Source organism: Lolium rigidum, chromosome 1, assembly GCF_022539505.1.
Source record: "Lolium rigidum isolate FL_2022 chromosome 1, APGP_CSIRO_Lrig_0.1, whole genome shotgun sequence".
Lineage (NCBI taxonomy): Eukaryota > Viridiplantae > Streptophyta > Magnoliopsida > Poales > Poaceae > Lolium > Lolium rigidum.
The window spans coordinates 268,406,409-268,420,227 of record NC_061508.1 but is presented as its reverse complement, the minus strand read 5'-3'; the positions used below and the strand labels follow the sequence as shown (position 1 = coordinate 268,420,227).

The following is a 13,819-nucleotide window of genomic DNA, read 5'->3' as shown; positions in this document are numbered from 1 at the left end:
CTAGCTGAAAGGCGTTAAAGAAAAGCGCTTATGGGAGACAACCCATGTTTTGTTTTTACCTACAGTACTTTGTTTTTATTTTGTGTCTTGGAAGTTGTTTACTACTGTAGCAACCTCTCCTTATCTTAGTTTTGTGTTTTGTTGTGCCAAGTTAAGCCGTTGATAGAAAAGTAAGTACTAGATTTGGATTACTGCACAGTTCCAGATTTCTTTGCTGTCACGAATCTGGGTCCACCTCCCTGTAGGTAACTCAGAAAATTAAGCCAATTTACGTGCATGATCCTCAGATATGTATGCAACTTTCATTCAATTTGAGCATTTTCATTTGAGCAAGTCTGGTGCCATTTTAAAATTCGTCAATACGAACTGTTCTGTTTTGACAGATTCTGCCTTTTATTTCGCATTGCCTCTTTCGCTATGTTGGATGAATTTCTTTGATCCACTAATGTCCAGTAGCATTATGCAATGTCCAGAAGTGTTAAGAATGATTGTGTCACCTCTGAATATGTCAATTTATAATGTGCACTAACCCTCTAATGAGTTGTTTCGAGTTTGGTGTGGAGGAAGTTTTCAAGGATCAAGAGAGGAGTATGATGCAACATGATCAAGGAGAGTGAAAGCTCTAAGCTTGGGGATGCACCCGGTGGTTCACCCCTGCATATATCAAGAAGACTCAAGCGTCTAAGCTTGGGGATGCCCAAGGCATCCCCTTCTTCATCGACAACATTATCGGGTTCCTCCCTCGAAACTATATTTTTATTCCATCACATCTTATGTGCTTTTTCTTGGAGCGTCGGTTTGTTTTTGTTTTTGTTTTGTTTGAATAAAATGGATCCTAGCATTCACTTTATGGGAGAGAGACACGCTCCGCTGTAGCATATGGACAAGTATGTCCTTGGTTTCTACTCATAGTATTCATGGCGAAGTTTCTCCTTCGTTAAATTGTTATATGGTTGGAATTGGAAAATGATACATGTAGTAATTGCTATAAATGTCTTGGGTAATGTGATACTTGGCAATTGTTGTGCTCATGTTTAAGCTCTTGCATCATATGCTTTGCACCCATTAATGAAGAAATACATAGAGCATGCTAAAATTTGGTTTGCATATTTGGTTTCTCTAAGGTCTAGATAATTTCTAGTATTGAGTTTGAACAACAAGGAAGACGGTGTAGAGTCTTATAATGTTTTCAATATGTCTTTTATGTGAGTTTTGCTGCACCGGTTCATCCTTGTGTTTGTTTCAAATAAGCCTTGCTAGCCTAAACCTTGTATCGAGAGGGAATACTTCTCATGCATCCAAAATACTTGAGCCAACCACTATGCCATTTGTGTCCACCATACCTACCTATGCTACATGGTATTTTCCGCCATTCCAAAGTAAATTGCTTGAGTGCTACCTTTAAAATTCCATCATTCACCTATGCAATATATAGCTCATGGGACAAATAGCTTAAAAACTATTGTGGTATTGAATATGTAATTATGCACTTTATCTCTTATTAAGTTGCTTGTTGTGCGATAACCATGTTTACTGGGGAACGCCATCAACTCATTGTTGAATTTCATGTGAGTTGCTATGCATGTTCGTCTTGTACTGAAGTAAGGGCGATCTACTCCGAGTTGAATGGTTTGAGCATGCATATTGTGAGAGAAGAACATTGGGCCGCTAACCGAAGCCATGTTCCATGGTGGAAGTTTCGAGTTTTGGACAAACATCCTCAAATCTCTAATGAGAAAAGAATTAATTGTTGTTGAATGCTTTAAGCATTAAAAGAGGAGTCCATTATCCGTTGTCTATGTTGTCCCGGTATGGATGTCTAAGTTGAGAATAATCAAAAGCGAGAAATCCAAATGCGAGCTTTCTCCTTAGACCTTTGTACGGGCGGCATAGAGGTACCCCTTTGTGATACTTGGTTAAAGCATATGTATTGCGGTGATAATCCGGGTAGTCCAAGCTAATTAGGACAAGGTGCGGGCACTATTAGTACACTATGCATGAGGCTTGCAACTTATAAGATATAATTTACATGATGCATATGCTTTATTACTACCGTTGACAAAATTGTTTCATGTTTTCAAAATCAAAGCTCTAGCACAAATATAGCAATCGATGCTTTTCCTCTATGAGGACCATTCTTTTACTTTCAATGTTGAGTCGAGTTCACCTATTTCTCTCCACCTCAAGAAGCAAACACTTGTGTGAAGCTGTGCATTGATTCCTACATACTTGCTTATTGCACTTATTATATTACTCTATGTTGACAATATCCATGAGATATACATGTTACAAGTTGAAAGCAACCGCTGAAACTTAATCTTCTTTTGTGTTGCTTCAATGCCTTTACTTTGAATTATTGCTTTATGAGTTAACTCTTATGCAAGACTTATTGATGCTTGTCTTGAAGTGCTATTCATGAAAAGTCTTTGCTATATGATTCACTTGTTTACTCATGTCATACACATTGTTTTGATCGCTGCATTCACTACATATGCTTTACAAATAGTATGATCAAGATTATGATGGCATGTCACTCCGGAAATTATCCGTGTTATCGTTTTACCGCTCGGGACGAGCGAAACTAAGCTTGGGGATGCTGATACGTCTCCGACGTATCGATAATTTCTTATGTTCCATGCCACATTATTGATGTTATCTACATGTTTTATGCACACTTTATGTCATATTCGTGCATTTTACGGAACTAACCTATTAACAAGATGCCGAAGTGCCGATTCTTCGTTTTCTGCTGTTTTTGGTTTCAGAAATCCTAGTAAGGAAATATTCTCGGAATTGGACGAAATCAAAGCCCGGGGGCCTATTTTTCCACGGAGCTTCCAGAAGACCGAAGAACACACGAAGTGGGGCCACGAGGTGGCGACACCACGTGGCGGCGCGGCCCAGGGGGGGCCCGCGCCGCCCTATGGTGTGGCCCCCTCGTCTGGCCCCCGACTCTGCCCTTCCGCCTACAAATAGCCTCCGTGACGAAAACCCCAGTACCGAGAACCACGATACGGAAAACCTTCCAGAGACGCCGCCGCCGCCGATCCCATCTCGGGGGATCCGGGAGATCGCCTCCGGCACCCTGCCGGAGAGGGGAATCATCTCCCGGAGGACTCTACGCCGCCATGGTCGCCTCCGGTGTGATGTGTGAGTAGTCTACCCCTGGACTATGGGTCCATAGCAGTAGCTAGATGGTTGTCTTCTCCCCATTGTGCTATCATTGTCGGATCTTGTGAGCTGCCTAACATGATCAAGATCATCTATTTGTAATCCTATATGTTGCGTTTGTTGGGATCCGATGAATAGAGAATACTTGTTATGTTGATTATCAAAGTTATGCTTATGTGTTGTTTATGATCTTGCATGCTCTCCGTTACTAGTAGATGCTCTGGCCAAGTAGATGCTTGTAACTCCAAGAGGGAGTACTTATGCTCGATAGTGGGTTCATGCCGCATTGACACACGGGACGAGTGACGAGAAAGTTCTAAGGTTGTGTTGTCTTGTTGCCACTAGGGATAAAACATTGATGCTATGTCTAAGGATGTAGTTGTTGATTACATTACGCACCATACTTAATGCAATTGTCCGTTGCTTGCAACTTAATACTGGAGGGGTTCGGATGATAACCTCGAAGGTGGACTTTTTAGGCATAGATGCGGTTGGATGGCGGTCTATGTACTTTGTCGTAATGCCCAATTAAATCTCACTATACTCATCATGATATGTATGTGCATTGTCATGCTCTCTTTATTTGTCAATTGCCCAAGCTGTAATTTGTTCACCCAACATGCTGTTCGTCTTATGGGAGAGACACCTCTAGTGAACTGTGGACCCCGGTCCAATTCTCTTTCTCGAAATACAATCTACTGCAATACTTGTTCTCTTGTTTTTACGCAAACAATCATCTTCCACACAATACGGTTAACTCTTTGTTACGAGCAAGCCGGTGAGATTGACAACCTCATCTGTTTCGTTGGGGCAAAGTACTTTGGTTGTGTTGTGCGGGTTCCACGTTGGCGCCGGAATCCCGGTGTTGCGCCGCACTACATCTCGCCGCCATCAACCTTCAACGTGCTTCTTGGCTCCTCCTGGTTCGATAAACCTTGGTTTCTTTCTGAGGGAAAACTTGCTGCTGTGCGCATCATACCTTCCTCTTGGGGTTGCCCAACGAACGTGTGAAATACACGCCATCAAGGATCCCAATTCACCTCCCGATTCTGGCAGAAAGTGCATGAAGGACTAGGAACTCGTCTGAATTTCAGCACAGCCTATCACCCACAGACGGATGGACAGACTGAACGAGTCAATCAAATACTGGAAGATATGTTGAGAGCATGTGTGTTAGATTATGGATCCAAGTGGGAAGACTGCTTGCTATACACAGAATTCTCGTACAACAACAGTTATCAAGCCAGTTTGCAAATGGCCCCGTTTGAAGCACTGTACGGAAGGAAGTGCCGTACCCCTCTGAACTGGTCGGAAGTCGGAGAGAGTCAAGTCTTTGGACCCGATATCCTCCGCGAAGCTGAAGAGAAGGTTCACAAGATCCGTGAGTACCTCAAGACAGCCCAATCAAGACAGAAGAGTTACGCCGACAAAAGACGCCGAGAGATGACCTTCGAGATCGGAGATTTCGTCTATCTTAAAGTGCCCCCCCTTAAAGGAATGCAGAGATTCCAGCTTAGAGGAAAGCTTGCACCCCGATATGTCGGACCCTTCAAAGTCCTGAGTCGCCGAGGAGAAGTGTCCTATCAACTGGAGTTACCGGAAGAAATGGCAGCGGTGCACAATGTGTTTCACATCTCGTTACTCCGGAAATGCTTAGAAGTACCGGAATCAACAGAAGTCTTCAAGAACATCGATCATCGAGCGGTGGATATCAACTTAGACTTGACCTATCGCGAAGTGCCTATTCGCATATTGGAAGAAGCTTTCAGAACCACTCGCACCCGGAGTATCAAGTTTCTGAAGATCCAATGGAGTAACCACACCGAAGAAGAAGCCACGTGGGAGAGAGAGAACTTCATGAAGACTGAGTACCCAGATCTCTTTAGTACCTAGTTTTTTTTAAGATCTCGGGACGAGATCTTTTGTAAGGGGGAAGGGTTTGTAACATCCCAAGTTTTCAACAAAATAAATAAAGAGAGAAAAGTCAATTACTCAAAATTTGCAACAAACAAAAACTTTCTCTATGCATATAGTGTCACATATAGTTTCTATGCATAATGTGTTTTTCTTTTGTGCAATTGCCATGAGGAGTGTTGATATGTTGATCACTTGCTAGTAAACCCTAAAACAAGATCACAAAACCCTAAAAGGAGGAAATTAAAAGAATTGGAAAAGAATTCCAAATTCCCTCTCATACACATATGAGCAATTATGCAAATCTTCTTTAAAGGCCACCATTGCTTGATCTTTGGTTTCTAAAACTCATATATACCTAAAAAAATCAAAATGCAGCAAAGAACCAAAATTCAAAACAAAGGAAATTTCAGATTTAACACACATATGATAATGGTCATATGTCACCATTTTATTTTCTTCCTCACTTTGCACCCATTTATCTTTTGATTCCTAAACCAGACTTGGTCAACTATGACCACCTCATCCAAGAGCAAGTGAAGATGAACAACTTTGGTGTTGACCATCAAGGCTAGAGTTGACCAGGTTGACCAGAAACAATGTGCCAAAATAGGACCCGAGAGTAAAATCTAGATCACCCCAAATTTGAAATTTTGCAAATCTTCTCCAATTTGAACCACACCACCACCATTCTAACACTTAATTAATATGTTTGAGATTCACCAAAAAGAAATCCAAATTCGACCAAAATGTTCATGCGGCCATTCCCTCGAACACCTGGCAGGCATAGTTTCAGATTTGGGTTGCACCTCAATATCCATTGGTTCTTAGCCTAAACCACTTTGCCACTGAGGTGATAAGTGCTCCTCTATGACCCCTGCATCAACACCAGTACTTGCTTTGGCTGATTAAAGTGAGAGGAGAGCAGCACAAAGCAATGACGTGCACCATGCCGGCCACCATGCCTCCTCTCTCTCTGGTCCTCTCCTCTTTGCACCACCTTGTCCTGGAGAATCCCCTTGCAATGCTGATCATCACGGTGCCCAGCTGGAGCTCGCGAGAGGCTGGCATTGGCCAAGTCAGAGCGTGCCCAGCACGCCCAGTACATGCCAGCCGGCGTGATCACCACGCTCTGGACGCGCCAGAGCATCTCGTGCCCGATCGCCCTCGTCCTCCCCCTGCAAAGCCTATCACTGCATCGAGCATCGCCTCCACGCACTCTAGCCACTAGACATGCTCAAGCGTGCGCAGGAGCCTTGTCGCCGTCGTCCTTGCCGGAATCGTGCCGCAGTACTGCCGCACTCAAATCGTAACGCTGAACGATCCCGTCCAGCTTTGGCAGCGCCGAAAGATGCTGCAGCGTCGCCATGCCTCCGCCCATCGAGTGCCGTCCTTCATTTGCCCATTCGATCGCCGAAGACGCTGCGCCATGCTTGCCCCTTCACAGAACCCCGCGGCACCCCTCGACGCTATAAATAGAGCCACTCCCAGCACGCTCTCTTCACACCATTCTACTCCCCTCTCTTCACTGGTTCTCCTCACCACCGTAGCTCGTCCAATTACTGCCGGAGGCGCCCCAATTGCAAGATCGGAGCCGCCGGAGCCAGGACATCGTCGCCGTTGATCCACGCCTTCCCAAGCCTCGCCACTGCTACCAGACGCTCCCTCGCCGTCGACAACGCCGCCTCGCCCTCACCAGAACCCCGCGGGAACGCCGGTAGGTCCTCCCACCCCCTAGGCTCGCCGCCAGACGCTCGTCGTCTCGTCGGAGAAGACGACGGTTGTGAGCCGTCGATCCACTTTCTAATCCTACGCCCCTCGTTAGTCTGTACCGTTTCGGCATTTAAACGTCACTGACGGGTGGCCCCCACCTCGTCAGACGGCCCGTTCGCACTGGCGCGTTACTGGGCCGTGCTGCGCTGTTTGAATCATTTGGGCCCGTAGGCTTTTCCCGCGTGGCCCAACAATTCAAAATTCTGTTTATTTCGATTTAGTTCAAATGCTTACAGATGCTTTAGTAATTTTTGAATAAATTCAAATTGGCTAAACCAAATTCTGTGAACTTTATATCTCTGGAAAGCCCAAGAAATTATCTAACTAATGCCACTGGTCCCACCTCCAATTTCGTAGTAGAATTAAAATGCTAAAAATAACAAGACAGGGACTTTTGCAACTTTAAACTTAATTTAAAATTCAACCATAATTGATTTTGAATTGTTTCCAACTCTAATAAATCACAATTGATGTCCTCTAATTGATTATGCAATAATATAGATAGGTTGTTTGTATGATCATGAACTAGATTAAATTAATGGCTATGTAGTCATTACTAGTGCATTTAAATCTTGAAAATTAAAATTCTACCAATAGTATGAGAGCTACTCTCTCATTTTAAATCTTGATCCTAAGTAATATAACCAGAGGGAATGACCCTAGGCTAATGAACCTCTGATTAGTATTACTTAGAGATTTTAATACATTTAAATAGTAGTCTTAAATTGTGTGAAGTGTAGCACTTCATTTAAATTATACTCACATGTAATAGATATGGAATGTTGACCTGGGTCAACATATATTTCATACCTGATTATTATATAAGGAGATTAAATCTAAATTAGTATTAATGAGAGGAAATTATTTTCTCTAAAAGATTTAATTAGTAAACCAAATTAATAAGTATAATGAGAGGAAATTATTTTTCTCTTAAATAAGAACCAACCAAGTAATACACCATGCCATGATTGTTGTGTTGCTAGAATAATTTGTGTGAACCCCTTTGATGTGTTTTAGTTAAGCATGTAAGGTTGGTTTGGTGTTTATATACCTCGTATTCGTATATAGACGCTAGTAACGAGGAATATCAAGAGGAGGAAGCCTACTCCCAGGAAGAAGAGGAGAACTTCGATAACTACCCTGCTCAAGGCAAGCTAACCCTTGCTAAACACCAAGTGCAAAGCTCTACATGAGCAAGGCACCATCCCACTTTAAATTTTATGTTTTACCTATCCCATGTTTTACCTTGCAATTATTTTGCTTATTTACTTTCAAAGTACTTTTTGAATTATGATCCACTAGGTCTAGAGTAGAACAATATTTAAGGTTAGCTTAGAGCAAATCCAAGCTAGATAGCACCCCTCATGAAATAGTGGCTAGTGCTAATCAAATAAAATTTGACTACTCTAGATGGGAACATGGTGAAGTGAAATGACTTTGAAAGAATATGAATTTGAAGGTGACATGGTTGACTTGGTGAATTTTAAATGAAAACTGATGATTGGGTTTGAATGCGATACCCTTCCAATTATACAAGTACCCCCACAATACCTGATTATGGGTAGGGCTTAACTAGAAGCTTGTGTATTTTAGTATGTGTTCCCTCTAAACAAGCATCATAGGGGTTACGCTGAGGCTGCCTCCGTATATGAGAAATGATGTGAATATGAGGTGAATGTACGACCCAAGCCCTGTGCAGTTCCCGGGTTAACAGTTGGTTTTCACCGGGAGGCCAAGCTCATGGGGAGAGGTGCCTATACTAGTATATGTAAGTGAAAGGTTAAGGTTGATGATCCGCGTACTGAGTTACGACGATTCGGGGTTATCCTCGACGGATGTAATCAAAAGTTGTGGTACAAGAGTACAACCTCTGCAGAGTGTTAAACCTATTCGAATAGCCGTGTCCATGGTTACGGACAATTGGAAAGCCATACTGTTCCATTATCAGAAATTTTGATCTTAAAAAGGAATGATGAAATGAAAGGTGATTCTGAACTTGAGTCTTAAATGATTGGTGGGAATGACACTAATGTTCCCATTTGAGTTAGTCTAGCAAATGATGAGTCTTTACTAAATGTTGGTTGAAGTAAAACTTGGCTTTATGCAAATAAACCTAGAAGCTTAGTACCCCCTTACTACACTAAATAGGTAATTACTTTCGTGTTAGTTTGCGAGTACTTTAAAAGTACTCATGGCTTTGCCCTGGCTATTCAAATGCCAGACTATGAAGAGGAGCAACAATATCAGGATGACGGACAACAGGACGTCTACGATAACTAGGATCGTCTTCTAACGTCAAGCGTTGCCTGTGGAAAAGATAGTCCACTACTACTACGCTTCCGCTACTTATTTGTGATGTTGAACAATCTATTTGTGTAATATTGGATCATGTGATCCGTAGTGTAAGACAAGTATGTGTTGTAATAAATGATGACTCTGAACTACTTACTATTATGTCTCGCAAAAACAATCTTCCTGGGATTGCGATGTATGATATAATAGGCATCTGGACTTAAAAATCCGGGTGTTGACAACAATCTACTGCAATACTCGTTTTACTGTTCTCTACAAACAATCATCTTCCACACTATACATCTAATCCTTTGTTACAGCAAGCCGGTGAGATTGACAACCTCACTGTCACGTTGGGGCAAAGTAATTTGGTTGTGTTGTGCAGGTTCCACGTTGGCGCCGGAATCCCTGGTGTTGCGCCGCACTACACTCCGCCGCCATCAACCTTCAACGAGCTTTTTGGCTCCTACTGGTTCGATAACCTTGGTTTCTTACTGAGGGAAAACTTGTTGTTGTACGCATCACACCTTCCTCTTGGGGTTCCCAACGGACGCGTGCTGTACGCGTATCAGCATGTCACTTCAGAAATTATCCTTGTTATCGTTTACCTACTCGAGGGCAAGTAGGAACTAAGCTTGGGGATGCTTGATACGTCTCAAACGTATCTATAATTTCTTATGTTCCATGCTAGTTTTATGATAATACTCACATGTTTTATATACACTTTACATCATTTATATGCATTTTCCGGCACTAACCTATTAACGAGATGCCGAAGCGCCGGTTCTCGTTTTGTCGCTGTTTTTGGTTTCAGAAATCCTACAAAGGAAATATTCTCGGAATTGGACGAAATCAACGCCTACGGTCTTATTTTTCCACGGAGCTTCCAGAAGACCGAAGAGCATACGAAGTGGGGCCACGAGGTGGCCAGACCACAGGGCGGCGCGGCCAAGGAGGGGCCCGCGCCAGCCTGTGGTGTGGGCCCCTCGTCAGCCCTCCAACTCTGCCCTTCCGCCTACTTAAACTCTCCGTCGCGAAAACCCTATTACCGAGAGCCACGATACGGAAAAAGTTCCAGAGACGCCACCGCCGCCAATCCCATCTCGGGGGATTCAGGAGATCACCTCCGGCACCCTGCCGGAGAGGGGAATCATCTCCTAGAGGACTCTACATCACCATGATCGCCTCCGGACTTATATGTTAGTAGTTCATCCTTGGACTATGGGTCCATAGCAGTAGCTAGATGGTTGCCTTCTCCTCATTGTGCTATCATGTTAGATCTTGTAGGCTGCCTATCATGATCAAGATCATCTATTTGTAATGCTACATGTTGTGTTTGTTGGGATCCGATGAATATGGAATACTATGTCAAGTTGATTATCAATCTATCATATATGTGTTGTTTATGATCTTGCATGCTCTCTGTTGCTAGTAGAGGCTCTCGCCAAGTTGATACTTGTGACTCCAAGAGGGAGCATTTATGCTCGATAGTGGGTTCATGCCTCCATTGAATGCAGGACGAGTGAAGAAAGTTCTAAGGTTGTGGATGTGCTGTTGCCACTAGGGATAAAACATCGATGCTTTGTCTAAGGATATTTGTGTTAATTACATTACGCACCATACTTAATGCAATTGTCTGTTGTTTGCAACTTAATACTGGAAGGGGTACGGATGCTAACCCGAAGGTGGACTTTTTAGGCATACATGCATGCTGGATAGCGGTCTATGTACTTTGTCGTAATGCCCTAAGTAAATCTCATATTACTCATCATGATATATATGTGCATTGTTATGCCCTCTCTATTTGTCAATTGCCAAACTGTAATTTGTTCACCCAACATGCTATTTCTTATTGGAGAGACACCACTAGTGAACTGTGGACCCCGGTCCATTCTTTTACATCTGAATACAATCTAATGCAATCATTGTTCTCTACAGTTCTTCGCAAACAAACATCATTTTCGACACCATACATTTAATCCTTTGTTTACAGCAAGCCGGTGAGATTGACAACCTCACTGTTAAGTTGTGGCAAAGTATTTTGATTGTGTTGTGCAGGTTCCACGTTGGCGCCGGAATCCCTGGTGTTGCGCCGCACTACACTCCTCCGCCAACAACCTTCACGTGGCCCTTGACTCCTACTGGTTCGATAAACCTTGGTTTCTTACTGAGGGAAACTTGCTGCTGTACGCATCACACCTTCCACTTGGGGTTCCCAACGGGCGTGTGCTTTACGCGTCAACAACCATTGTTGGAATGCCACCCACAAAGAGATACTTCTCGTCACTCATCCCGCCTCACCTAGATCATGATGCCCATCAGCCTTAGCTATCAGCAGCAGAGTATGGGTCGTCGACGACGCAGCTGGCCACGGTGGCAAGAACATACTAATCTGGAGACATAGCCAACGCAAAGGTGGCTGCTCTTTTGGAGGCGATGGAAAAAAAACTTAGAGGGTAGGGGTGGCACATCAGTGCCGAATAAGATACAACATCCTCCAAGCCTAGAGGGATGGTTGAGATGGCGGCAACCCAACGATGGTGGCAAATTTAGACTGGCTAGGTTGAGAGATGGACGCGCCGGCGCCTATGACAGTGAGTGACGGGAGATAGCCATTTCGGTTACCGACCTGTGGGTTATCGATGAGGTGGTCCAGTGTTGGGGGTGGTTGTTCCGAGGTGACGGAGGTGAATTGTGCGATGTGGATTATTTTTATTTTAGTAATAAAGGTCATCCATCACTGGAATTATTGTCGGAAAAGGAGGAGGAGCCTATTCAAGCATATTTTTAGTCCTATTGGAATCGACCGCGTGGAAGTTCGCATGCAGATGACCGTGCCATATTATGTACATGAACAACTACTACATTCACCGTTACTACATTTATGGAAGAGACAAGCTGGAATTTGACAATATTTGGGCATACAAAAGCACAACCCTTCCTCGCTCTCTCTCTGAATAGTAGAACGTTGAGAGTCGCCTCCACCCCGGTGGCTCCCCTCTTCCCCTCCTCCGATAGACTCGTTGGGGAGGCCAAACCCCCCTTGTATATACTAGTTGTGGTCTTAGAGTCAGGCCCTTTGTGCCAGTTTGGCGTCATGTCGTCGAGGTCACCGCGGTTGAAGCTCTTGAGCTCCTTCAGGCGTGCGATGGAGGTGAGGCAGCGGCTTGTGAAGCTCCGATGGCTGGAGATGGCGAGATGCAACAACTCCTCTTCTACCTCAACAATAAAGCTTTGGGGCCATGCTTGGATTCACTGGGATCTAAGTGCTCTCTGCTCCCTCTATCTGGTCATAGTGATAGACGTCAAAGAGCGATGAGATCTAGAGTTCCCGCAGTTGGAGCATGGCATGATGGTCGAGTACAACCAACATGCACTATGGAAGCTACAAAGACTTTTGTAGTTCATTAACACCGACAGCTTGGCGCCGGAGTTATCCATGGGAATGGAGCCACTCTTGGCTGGGAATCTTTGATCTTCCTCGGTGTTTCCCCCCTTCGGGGGATCTTCTTGAACCTTGGCGCGGAATCCACGACCAGCGATGCCCGAAGTGGCATGTTTCCCGGCGGTGGCGCGGGCACCCGTGCTAGGAGATTGCCCAATTGCGGTGGAGAAGACTAGGGACCAGATCGCTTTTTATGCTTTTTCCTAGGGTATTTTCTGTAAAATTTGAAGCCTTATATCCGTTCCCCTATCTCTTAGGAGCCTTATTGTAAATTTGTACCTGCCGTTTATTTAGTACCCGGTTAAAAAAAATCTGGGCATATGAATCTCGCATAGTAATAGAAAATCTGAAGTGCTATCACGTGCATAAAGTTGGTTGCACCCTTGTCCCTTCCATTTCGTTCAGCCAATAAATTTCAGTCTGTTACTTTGCATTTTAGTACTTCGTTCGTTAGGCTTTTTATGATCTCCTATCGGAAGAAAAGGAATGCTCTCAATTCTCAAAGCACAAAACAAAAATCCGAGAAAAGCAAAGGCACAACGGAAAAAGAAAATGGGTAACAAGGGAGAAGCCCATGGTGCAACTTGGTCAGGCCTGCTACGGGCTCTCAGATTCGGGCCCAAGCTAGCAGCGCGTGCGGGTGGCATCGGCAGAAGCGAAGGGTGGAGCAGGTTTAGTCCCACCTCGCGGACGGAAGCAGCAGCGCAGGGCAACGGAGGCTATATAAGGAGACCCGGCACAGCGCTGCAACTCATACCTTTCTCGGCCTTTTGGCTAAGATCAAGTGTAGTATCTGTTCTTATCAGTTTAATATCTGATATGTGGGCCATGTGCCCACAACGATATTAAATTTATTTTTTGTGGGGGAGGGTCCACCACAGTGGCTTGCCACTGGGGTCCTCAGGTGTTCCCCGGGCGTTGCACTACTGCCCGGGTGTGGCGCACCCCAACCAAATCTCAAAATAAATTTTGGTTCAGCTTGGTTTCAGTTAACCAGCTTGGTAAATTGTTGAAGTCTGTTCTCCTTTGAAGAAGGAACGCGCTAATTTGCTGCTAGTTACAAACGAACAGATAAATGCATCCCGTTTTACTTCTTTTTCCTTCTCTGTCTGCGGCGACGTGACACGGTGGTCTGCACGGCTTGTCGCATCACCATCACCCCCTACGCTGATGGGGAACCTATTCAGTTCGTTTTGGATAAATCGGTTTTGGATAAATCCTGCG

General features: G+C 44.2%; 1 non-coding gene across 1 annotated transcript; it reads left to right on the top strand.

Annotated features, from left to right (window-relative positions):
• Positions 1-13,348: 13,348 nt before the first annotated feature.
• Positions 13,349-13,545, top strand: LOC124685604. The gene has a single exon (XR_006997581.1). It is a non-coding gene; the product is annotated as a U2 spliceosomal RNA (small nuclear RNA).
• The last annotated feature ends 274 nt before the right edge of the window (positions 13,546-13,819 follow it).